Source organism: Sphaeramia orbicularis, chromosome 5 (genome assembly GCF_902148855.1).
Source record: "Sphaeramia orbicularis chromosome 5, fSphaOr1.1, whole genome shotgun sequence".
Lineage (NCBI taxonomy): Eukaryota > Metazoa > Chordata > Actinopteri > Kurtiformes > Apogonidae > Sphaeramia > Sphaeramia orbicularis.
In genome coordinates, this window is record NC_043961.1 from 4,934,681 (window position 1) to 4,945,745 (window position 11,065).

General features: G+C 37.0%; 1 long non-coding RNA gene across 1 annotated transcript; it reads right to left on the reverse strand.

The window, feature by feature from the left end:
- Positions 1-267: 267 nt before the first annotated feature.
- LOC115418809 (uncharacterized) lies at positions 268-1,021 on the reverse strand. The gene is made up of 2 exons (XR_003935361.1): positions 975-1,021; positions 268-401 (listed from the first exon to the last, which is right to left on the reverse strand). It is a non-coding gene; the product is annotated as an uncharacterized LOC115418809 (long non-coding RNA).
- Between the last annotated feature and the right edge of the window lie 10,044 nt (positions 1,022-11,065).

The following is an 11,065-nucleotide window of genomic DNA, read 5'->3' on the forward strand; positions in this document are numbered from 1 at the left end:
TTCAAACTGTAATTGAACATGATGAACAAATATGAACAACCTGAAAATTCTTAAGAAAAATAAGTGCAATGTTAACTTTAGTTTGTCATTTATACATGTGCATTATAACTTACAGATCACAGTGGATCTGCAAATACACAGAACATTTAATAACAGGCACAATATTGGTACAATTCCACCTACTTCTATTAAGACATTTCAGGTTCATATTTGTTTAGGTTATTCACATTTTTTGTAAAAAAAAAACAAAAAACAAAAAAACTGGTCTGTAAATGTCAACATTTTTGTGCAATTTTACTTTTTTTTAACGCTACAACAAGGAGGAAAATTTGCGGTTTTCATTATAAATAAGTTATTATGATAGTATTTTACCGGTCTGAGCCACTTTGGATGGAATTGACCTAATTGCTCAATTAGTTTTTTTTCTCAATTCAAGATTTTTTTTTTCCTTAATTTTTTTTTTTTTTTTGCTCGATTCAAGATTTTTTTTTGCTTAATTTCTTTCTTTTCTTTTTTTTTTTTGCTTAATTTAAGATTTTTTTGCTTAATTTTTTTTCGCTTCACTCAAGATTTTTTTTTTGTTTGATTCAAGATTTTTTGCTTAATTTCTCTTTTTTTGCTCAATTCAAGATTTTTGTTTTTGCTTAATTCAAGATTTTTTTTTTGCTTAATTTCAAGATTTTTTTTTTTTGCTTAATTCAAGATTTTTTTTTTTCTTAATTCAAGGTTTTTTGTGCTCAACTTTCTTTTTGCTTAAATCAAGATTTTTTTTTTTTTGCTTAATTTTTTTTTTTTTTTGCTTAATTCAAGATTTCTTTTTCCTTAATTTTTTTGTGCTTAATTCAAAAAAAATTTTTTTTTGCTCAATTTAAGATTTTGTTGCTTAATTTCTTTTTTGCTTAATTCAAGATTTTTTTTTTTTTTAATTTTTGCTCAGTATTTTACTGATTTGATCCACTTTAGATTGAATTGACCTAATATGATTTTAACATCGCTGATTGTTAATATCTTCAGTGTAATTTTTGCATGTCACAAATTCATCCCACAGGCGGACTGGACCCTTTGGTGGGTCGGTTTTGGCCCCCGGGCCGTGTGTTTGACACCTGTGCTTGAGAACAAAAAGTACGTCTGGAAAAAAACCAGCTTTCCACATCCTGTACTGTTCTTCTAACCCTGTCATTCCTCTTCCCTGCAGCCAGGACAGCTCATCACTTCATCACCCCACCGGCTGTTTCTGCACAATAACAAGAATGCCATTAACATATATGGAAATGCAGTGAGAAAACAAGACGCTACTCCTTCCCTCATGCCCGCTGAATGCACCCATACGTGCGTTGTGTGTGTGTACATGCGTTGTGTGTGTGTGTACGTGCTTTCGTCGGTGTGTGTTGTTGCATTCGTGCCCGCTGTGTGCACCCGAACTCAGTGTTCAGAGGGAATTGCTCGCTTTGATGTTCTACGATGCAAGCAATTGCTGATACCCCTATTAGCTTGCATGGGGCTGATGCAAGCTACGCTAGTGCTATCCCCCCCTCCCCCCCTCCCAAAAAATAAAAAAAAAGTGGTTCATTCCAATGCTAAGTGGAGCAAGATAGAAATGAGTTACATTCAAGTGCAGCCCCAGGATGTCAGCGCAAAGAGACAAAACCATACACTTTATTTAGGAAGATAAGGCTCTGGAATTAACACTGTGATAATGATGATGATAAACTGCTCTTCCTGCGACACAGCCAAAGGGACGGTGCTGAATCATTGAGGAGGGGGGTGTGTGGGGGGTGGGTAGTTGGAGGTGAGGAGATAGGAGTCGAGTCACCGAGCAAAAAAGAGAGGATGGAAAAGTTTGAGAGATAACTGGGAGTGGGGCGAGGACGAACTTAACGGGGAAATGGAACTGGAGTGGTTCGATGGGCAGGAGATGAAAGAGAAGAGAGTGGAGGACGGGCTTTTCTGAGGAAAACTACAGCTGGAAATGGCAAAAGTTTTTCAAGTTCAAATTTTCTCTTTCTATCGGTGCATCAGACCCAACGCTGGTATTTAACAATCAATTCCTGCTGGTTTTAACTCTTTGTTGTTTGACTTATCTGAAGTATTAGGTCCGTGTTTGTCAACCTTGGGGTCAGGACCCCACATGGGAGAGTATGTTAAAATGTGAGAAAACATCAGATTAGCAGCATTAAACATGTTTTTATTTCATAGTTCTCACACAGTATATCAATAAATTCATGTTTCTTTGCTTCTAAAATTAAATGCATGATGTCCAGCTGAGTGGACATTTTTGTAACTCAATGAAAAATAAGTTAATAAAAAATTCAATCACAAAACAAATTTATGCTGGAGACATTGTGGACAAATTGGAGATATCACACACATTTTTTGGGATTGTCCAAAACTTAAATCTTTCTGGGAGGGAATTAGGGGGGAACTTTCTAAAATACTACACTCTTACATTGAATTTGACCCACTGATTTTTATCTTTGGAGTGCTCCCTGCTAATTTCTTAAATAAGGATAAAGAATATCTTTTGAAAATTCTTGTCTTGGTAGCAAAAAAAATGATAACTGTATCCTGGTATAAACCACTTCCTCCAACAATAAATCAGTGGAAGGAAAGAATTGTGTGGGTCTATACAATGGAAAAAATAACAGCAAACCTAAACCTTACCACTGATTTGTTCAAGAAGAGGTGGAATCCTTTGATAATCCATTTGGATTTGATATTGTAGCATTTGAGAGTCTGATGCTGGGGGGATATTATTTGTATTTTTATGTAATTATTAAAATAATTGTAGGCAGATATATTAGGTATGCAAATAAGACCTTCTAACAGTACACTGATTTGAGGTACCAGTTTGCCAAGAAGTTATGTTTATTTGTTCATTTTTGTTCTTTTTATGTTATAAAAGATATGTAGCTTTCTACATTAACAATATGTAAGAATTGTACATATTGTAAAGCTTGAAATATAAATATGAATAAAATTTTGTTCAAAAAAAAAAAAAAAAAATTTCAATCACTTTTTTTTCATGCCTAAAGAGGAATAAAAACACTCCGGGAAAAAAAAAAAAAAATCTTGATTATGGTTCTCATAATTCATGCATGAAAGGGTTAATTCAGTGTAAATGTAGTTCTGATCAGTTTAGCAAAATTAGACGTAAAATGAAAGAATCTAGATGGAAAATACATCAAAGCTCCATTTGCCAAAAACTCAGCTGTGGAGGAAATTCAAGTTTAAGTAGAAAAACACTGGGAAAGCACAGACCTCCGCCAAGGCAGATCACCCCCCCCCCCCCCCCCCAAGTTTCATTTTCAGTTTTATGGCCATATGGTAGGCCTGTAACGGAACACGTACCAAACTGAACTGTTTCGGTACACACCTGTTGGGTTCGGTACACAGCTGTACCGAAACGGCACAGTATGATGAGAAAAAGAAAAAGGAACTAAAGACGTTGTTCGATGCGGAACTTTAAATCCACGCAAGTTTTACACGGACATATGGAACTAGCGCAAAACGACCCAAAATATGAAATAGCAGCTGATATAAGGTTAAAAAAAACAACAAATACGATGTCAACCTGGAAGGAAGAGACTGAAGACCCTCCACCATCAGTCCAGTCCAGTTTGGATCACATCAGGTCCCGGTGAAAGACAACAACGAGGAAAGAGACGATAAGACGAATGCTGTTTGGCCCCTAGGAACTACGGTAGATCTAAAACACATTATGTAAAGTATGTCAAGTTTCACTTTCGTTTCACGCCAGCATTACTTACGTTAGTTATGGACCACAACCCTCCTCAGCTCCGACCCCCCCCCCCCCCTCATGTTTCAAATACATTTAGTAATATTTTATTTTCTATTTGATTTGTAGCTGCCAGAATTATATTATTCCTGTTTTTCTATATTCTATTGTCTGCAAAAATTTTGGGAAAAATGTAAAAAAATTCATAAATGCATTAAAGACATTTTGAGGGGTTTTCTTTCTTCTCATACCAAACCAAAAAAAAAAAAAACGAACCGTGGCTTTCAAAACCAAAAACATACCAAACTGAAAATTTTGTGTACCGTTACAGGCCTACCATATGGTTTGCATGTATTAGTCTTGCGGACCCCCCGATCGCTACCAAAATTGAATCATTTGTTCCTTGTGTCAGTATCAACATTTCTTGTAAATTCCATCAAAATTCTTCAGTAACTTGAGTTATCTTGCTAACAAACAAATAAACAAACCACCCCCCCCCCTCCCCGATCACCACCAAAATTTAATCATTTGTTCCTTGTGCCAGTATCAACATTTCCTGAAAATTTCATCCAAATCCATCCTTAACTTTCTCAGTTATCTTGCTAACAGACAAACAAACAAACCCAGATGAAAACATCTCCTCCTTTTGGCAGTTGGTAATTATCCTTTTTCTCTGAGCCATCCCAAACACAACCATCCCAACCGAACTAACAGATACATTGATACTAGTTTTGGAGATAAAAAAAAAAAGGAAGAAAAGTCAGGAAGCCAACAAAATTGTCCAAATAAAACGCTACATGGGAAACAATCCCAATGGGGTATGAAGGCAAAGATGGAAGAAAACTGCATCAGAGGATTTAAGCTAACACAGCAGAGGAATCCAGTGGTAACGCTTTGGTATTTTTTTTTTTTTTTTACTTTACTGGGACGTTAATAGGGGACCAATGTGGTCACCCTCTTGGTAATAGACTGGTCCAGTAACATTAAAGTGCAGGAGCTGGAGCTGTGGGAACAATTATCTTCCACCCAAAAAAGACCCCCTGGTAAATCAGAAGTCGCCGGGATTAAACATCATCTTGTCCTGCTAACTTTAGCCGCCGTTAGCCTGCATTTGGGAATCGGTTGCTCTGGTGTACGATTTGAAGACATCTGAGGTGCTGCAGTTTCACCCCAAAACTTAGTCTGCCTGCTTTATCTTGTTTTGGATTCCAACATGAGTTCGGTTCAGAGTCGGAGCCATTAGGGTTAAAGCCACCGGTGTGTGTGCAGGTTTGAGCAGTTCCGTCATAATGAACCACACTGAGCATTTCACATAATTACATCATTTACATTGTTGCTAACAGTTGTCTAGACTAATACTTTTGTGTGACAGTCCTGAAATGAGACTTCATTAAGCATCCATGTAACCACCGGTAATTTCTGACATGACCCGGGCACGGTAATACCTTACAGTCTTATTCACATCACAATTCATGGCTCAAGTCCCTTCATTCTAATGAATAACCCACAAGCACCATTAGCAAACAATATGACGCTAATTAAAGCTGATCGAATGAAATGGGCTGTTGAACACTGATATAATTTAAATACAACAGTATACGCACCGTAGGAATACTTGTTTATGGATTTTTCAATGCAAAAATGTTCCATATTATAGCTTAAGGTGTGTTCAGACCTACTTCATTTGGTCCTGTTAAAACAGACCGGAGTTCATTGCGTTGGTAAGTTTGGATTAGAGATGTAAGAATGTGAATATTTCATCACGGTTATTGTGAGCAAAATGATCACTGTCATCATTATCATCATGGTATTGTTGTAATGTCCTTAAAATGTTAAAAAAGTAGTCATACTCACACTGAAATAATCTAACCAAGCTGTATTTTGAAAATAAATAAATAAATAAATAAATAAATAAGAGACGGCGGCTAACGTTGACTGAGTTTGGCTGTATTACTTCTAATTATTTTAAAAATGGTAAGTATCGGTGAACTGTTTATACCCATATCCTTCTGTCGATACAGTTCAGCTATAAAACTGAATTTCACCGAAAATTTTTGTCGACAACAATAATAATAATAATAATAATAATAATAATAATAATAATAATAATAATAATACATCTGTTTTATATAGCGCTTTTCTAAGTACTCAAAGATGCTTTACAATAAACAACCAAGGGACAAACATACATCCAATGGGTAAACAGATACGAAGTTAATACTAAATGGTAATTGAAGAAGAAATACAGAGACAAATACTGACAAAAGAAAAAAAAACACACAAAAAAAGGAAGGTGAGAGTGGAGGAGGTTGAACGGGCGGTCAGTCATTTAGCTCATTGTTAGCATGATTTACTAAGTAGCATAATTAAGCTAGCGTTAGCTAATTACACGAGCACAAAAACTTACAAAGAAGCGCGAATGTAAACTCGATGTAGTGGTAATTAAAAAACTGGAATAAGTGCAGAATATTGACGTTGTTTTATTGCTGGCATTAACCATTTTTCTAAGATAACTCACCGATGGGACTTTCTTACTGGTTTATCAACATCTGTAGATGCTAGCTTCTCCGTTCGGCATGACCTGTTAGTTTCGTTGTCCAGCTCTACAGGTTAGTCACCATTACGTTTGCATATGTCATGTGACAGGAATACTCTAAATTACCGTGTAAACAACAAGTTAAGAAGGCTGAGGGCTTAATTTTACATCGAGTATCCAAAGTCCAGTATCACCAGGGACCTTTCTGTGTGGAGTTTGCATGTTCTCCCCGTGTCTTCTGGGTTCTCTCCGGGTACTCCGGCTTCCTCCCACCATCCAAACACATGCACTTATAGGTTAATTGGTTAATGTAAATTGCCCATAGGTGTGAATGTGACAGTGGTTGTTTGTCTCTATATGTTCAGCCCTGAGATGAACTGGCGAAATGTCCAGGTTGTACCCCGCCTTCGCCCATAAGTAGCTGGGATAGGCTCCAAGCGACCCCCGTGACCCTAGTGAGGATAAAGCGGGTTCAGTTAATGAATGAATGAATGAATGAATGAATGAATGAATAAGGTAAGGCAGATTTATGTCTATAGCACATTTCATGTACAAGACAATTCAAAGTGCTTTACATAAAACATTAAAAGCATTACCGCAGGGAAACATTGAAAAGTATAGGCATGAGAAAAAAAAACAACCAAAAAACAGATAAAACAGATAAAAATTTTAAGCTTAAAAGAAAATGGTGCAGATCTGAACTGATGAATAAAAACTCTATTCAAATGCAGCTGAGAACAGGTGGGTCTTTAATGAAAAAAAAAAAGGACGGTCCGCACAACCTGTGAGCTCCTAAAACTTCAATCAACATCTACTTTATCATTGTTTAAAAAGCATCTGAAAAGGACTTTAATTCATGAAAAAATGTAGGGCTGTGTATCACTCCTTTAGTATTTGATGATTTGTAATGTGGATTACATTTTTATTGTTTTTACTTTAGTTTCTTATTTCAGTTATATTGTATTTTTTAATTCTTTTTTTTGTGTATTGATCATTTCAGGGGAGGTTTTCATTCAAGCCTTCTTTTTGGCTTCTAACCTCTCCTGCACAATTTTGTTACTTGTTTGAATGTTGTTGGTTTTTTTTTCTATTGCTGTTTTATTTTGTGCAAATAAATTAACAAATGATTAACAAATTAACAAACATTTATTAAACACCGTGACATTTGGGGCTGAGGCCCTTCATCAGACTAAGGACAGATAGGATTACACAGGTGTTTTATATCGAGTGTCCAACCACAGTGTCAAGTGGCATGATGTATACGTAGAAAAGCGAAGAAATTTGAACTTTTCGAACATACAATCAATCAGCTCTCTGTAATTATCTGTTTTCTTTTCTTCTTTTTTCGTCCTCATTCCGTCTTTCTTTCCCGTCGTAATAAACCCTGTCAAGGCAGAATGGGGGCCGACCTCGCAGTCACCCCACTCCTTCCTCACCCTCCTCTCGCTGTGCTATTGATGATGCCACACGTGTATCGTTAAGCTGCAGCAGGAAAACTTTGGACTCAGGAGAAATAATCGGAGGGCGAAACGGCCGGCAGAAAATAAATGGATAAACTTTGAACCTGCGACTCAGCAAGGTTTATTTGTCAGACGTAAGCCTAGAGTGCCTACCCTGTTACAAAAAATACCCACAAGTTAAACTTCATGGACTAATCCAGCTTGACAGCACGCTTAGTGTGATGAGGAGTTCAGATGCCCAAAGCCAACGAAAAGAAAATAAGAGGGAAAATAAAAAAAAGACAAGAGGTGACTTTGAAAGTTTCTCCAGAAATTGGCCTGTTTATGGGGTCTGTATGATTTGATTTCCTATTCTGTGCTATAACTGTATGCTACTATGGTCTGATTTTAGACTTATATTGTCATTTTATTTTATTTGTAAAATTTTATTACCCAGCCCCCCTAAAGGGAAGCAAGGACTATTGTTTTTGGTTCAGTTTAACACTTTAGCACCAAAACTATTGGTTCATTCTGGGGCGCCACGAGCAATTATGGGCCCTTCATAAAATAAACTATCTGTAAATTTGTTGTCAGAGTGGGGGGCAATATACTTGGTGTAGGGGCGGGGGGGTTGTATACATGGGGGTGTGCTCTACCATCACTGCTGTGAAACCAGAAGTAAAACTTCACTTTTGACGTCTGACTCCCAGCTTCTATGCCTCTTTTTTAGTCTGGAGCTTACACGAAATTTTCACAATTTCTAACCTATACCCACTGGGACAGCTGGGCCCCATGAATTTGTCATCTTTACCCCCTGTTTACAGTGCTCCAGGGTTCAATTCATACTAAACTGGGTTTATAGATTGCCAGTGACCTAGAATAGATGTCATTATATTGTAGGAAAGATAGGTCAAAGTTGTTTTCTTAATCATAAAAAATGTTAATCTTCCCGTTTACTTATAATGGGTGAAATACATGTGAGGGGTGGGGTTTATAGTGCCTGGCACCACTTGTTTTTTTTGTTTTTTTTTTAATTTTATTATTTCTGTTCATTTATAAAACCCTCAATTTTATGGTAATTACTTTTAGGCTATGGCACCAGTACCAATTTTGGGGCCCCTGAAACATAATCATATTGGGTACTTGCTACAAGAAAGCCACTGGAAACAATCTGTCAGAGCTGGTGGTGGTGGTGGTGGTGGGGGGGGGGGTTGGCAGTCCGTGATTGTCAGAGCAGTGGAAAGTGAAAGTGAAACTGAAGACACTTTACTATTCCTCTAACTCTATGACAAATTCATGGGGCCCAGTATTTGTGTGTCCAGCGGATCCTGGTTTGAAGTGGTGAAAATTTTGTGTAAGATCTGCTGAATAAAAAAGGAATAGAACCAGGGAGTTGGATGTTGAAAGTATGAAAAGTTTCACTTTGTTTCATGCCAGCGTTAGTTACGTTAGTTAAAGACCTCCCCCCCCCCCCCGGGAAAAAAAACAAAAACCAAGTGTTCAGAGAACGCAAACCCCCACCAAGCACCCCGAACGATGTGCATGTGTGGATCGACGATTTCTTTTTAAATTCAACAGTTTCCAGGTGGTTCCATACAGCAGAACAAGTTCAAATTTGGTACCAGTCATGTGTTTGTCCAATTGTATTTTGTGCCAGATACAAGATATTGTTCTGAGCTACGGGTGGATCAAATTGGAGGCTAATCAGAGACGTTTTGAATTTTTTAATGAATTTTCGAAAATTGCTCAATAATGAGAGATAGGAAAATTATAGATTTTGTGACCTTGCTGTGACCTTGAACTTTGGCCTACTTGGCCCAAAATGTAATGGGTTCATCCCAGGGCCTAGGCCTATCTGTGGGGACGATTTGGGAAAGATGGTTGGAATAGTTTTCCCCTAAAGTTGCTAACAACAAACAAACACACAAAGCAAATACCTTCTGGTGGAGGTAAATAAAAATCCCCCCGTTTTTTTTTTTTTTTTTTTTGACAAATCCCACCCTGAATGTTTTTCTTCTATTTAATTTGGCCTAGACATTTTTTGAGACTACATTTTTACTGAATTTAGTGTTAGCATTTTTACCTACACAAGAAATTTGTGTTGAGTAAAATTTACTCAAACTGAAGAAACTTTTTTTTTTGGAACTTTTTATTTAGATTTTTGCACAATATGAAACAGAACAAAACATCTGAGACAAGACATAAATAAAAAAAATAATAAATTACACCACATAGTATTATTGTCACAAATATTATACTACATCTATAGATACATTGCCAAATATCGAAATATTCATATATTTGTATACATATGCACACATCTATATAAATACAAAACACCTCATGTCAGGGCTTGTAAGAGCAATTCTTGTCAACAACCCAAAAAGTTTAATTATACAAATAGTCTTTGACCATGTGCCATCTCCGCTTAAAAAGATCCATTTTCATTGGTAATGATGCAGTCATTCTTTCCATAGTGTACACTTGTTTCAGTCTTTGTTCCCATTCTATTACCGGTGGTGATTTGACAGTCTTCCAATTTACTGTTACTATTTTTTTAGGTGAAGAAACTTTTACTCGGATAACATTTGGTCCCTCTGTAAAAAGAGTATAAGTTAGTCTTTGGGTAGAGCTCCCCAAACTCAATAGAGAGCCAAATTTACTCTTTTTTTTTTGAGGAAAATGCTTTTGACTCTGGAAAAAATGCTCAGTAATTTTTTCTATGTATTAACACCCAGAGAGTTGCACTGATGTAACCTTTATTTTGCATGTTGGGGAAAGGTTACCGGGGATTACTTTGGGGATGGTAGAAAGCACACAAGGAGCTGCAAACAGCGTCAATAACATGAAGAGTTGGCACAAGCTGGCAGAAAGATTAAGCTGCAACAAAAATCGATGCAATAAACCGAGACGTAATATTGCAATGAAAAGCCGGGAGATGGATTGGAGAGACCGCTTGCTCTTGTCTGTCATTTCACAATGTGTCATCTACGACTGCCAGCGCTCGCAGTCATTTTAACTCGGCAGAGATTTAAAAGGCTGGACGTGGGGGAGCTGATAACGGCGTTTATCGGTCTGAACTGCTAGAGGGTGAAATGTTAAATCTGAACAGCAGCACCTTCTGTGTGAAGATAAAGAGCTATTTTGCCTGAATTTACCTTCTGAATGATGTTGAATCAGCATTATTAGAGCCCCAGATAATACACAATGAACAGATACTCCTCACAGAAAGACCAGTTAAATGTTAATGATACTTTGGGTTTTTTTTGTTTTTTTTTTTGGTCGCTGCCTCTTTTTTGACACCAGTAACGTGACAAATGTCCCACTAGACCAGTATCCTGTTTGACTCGGAGC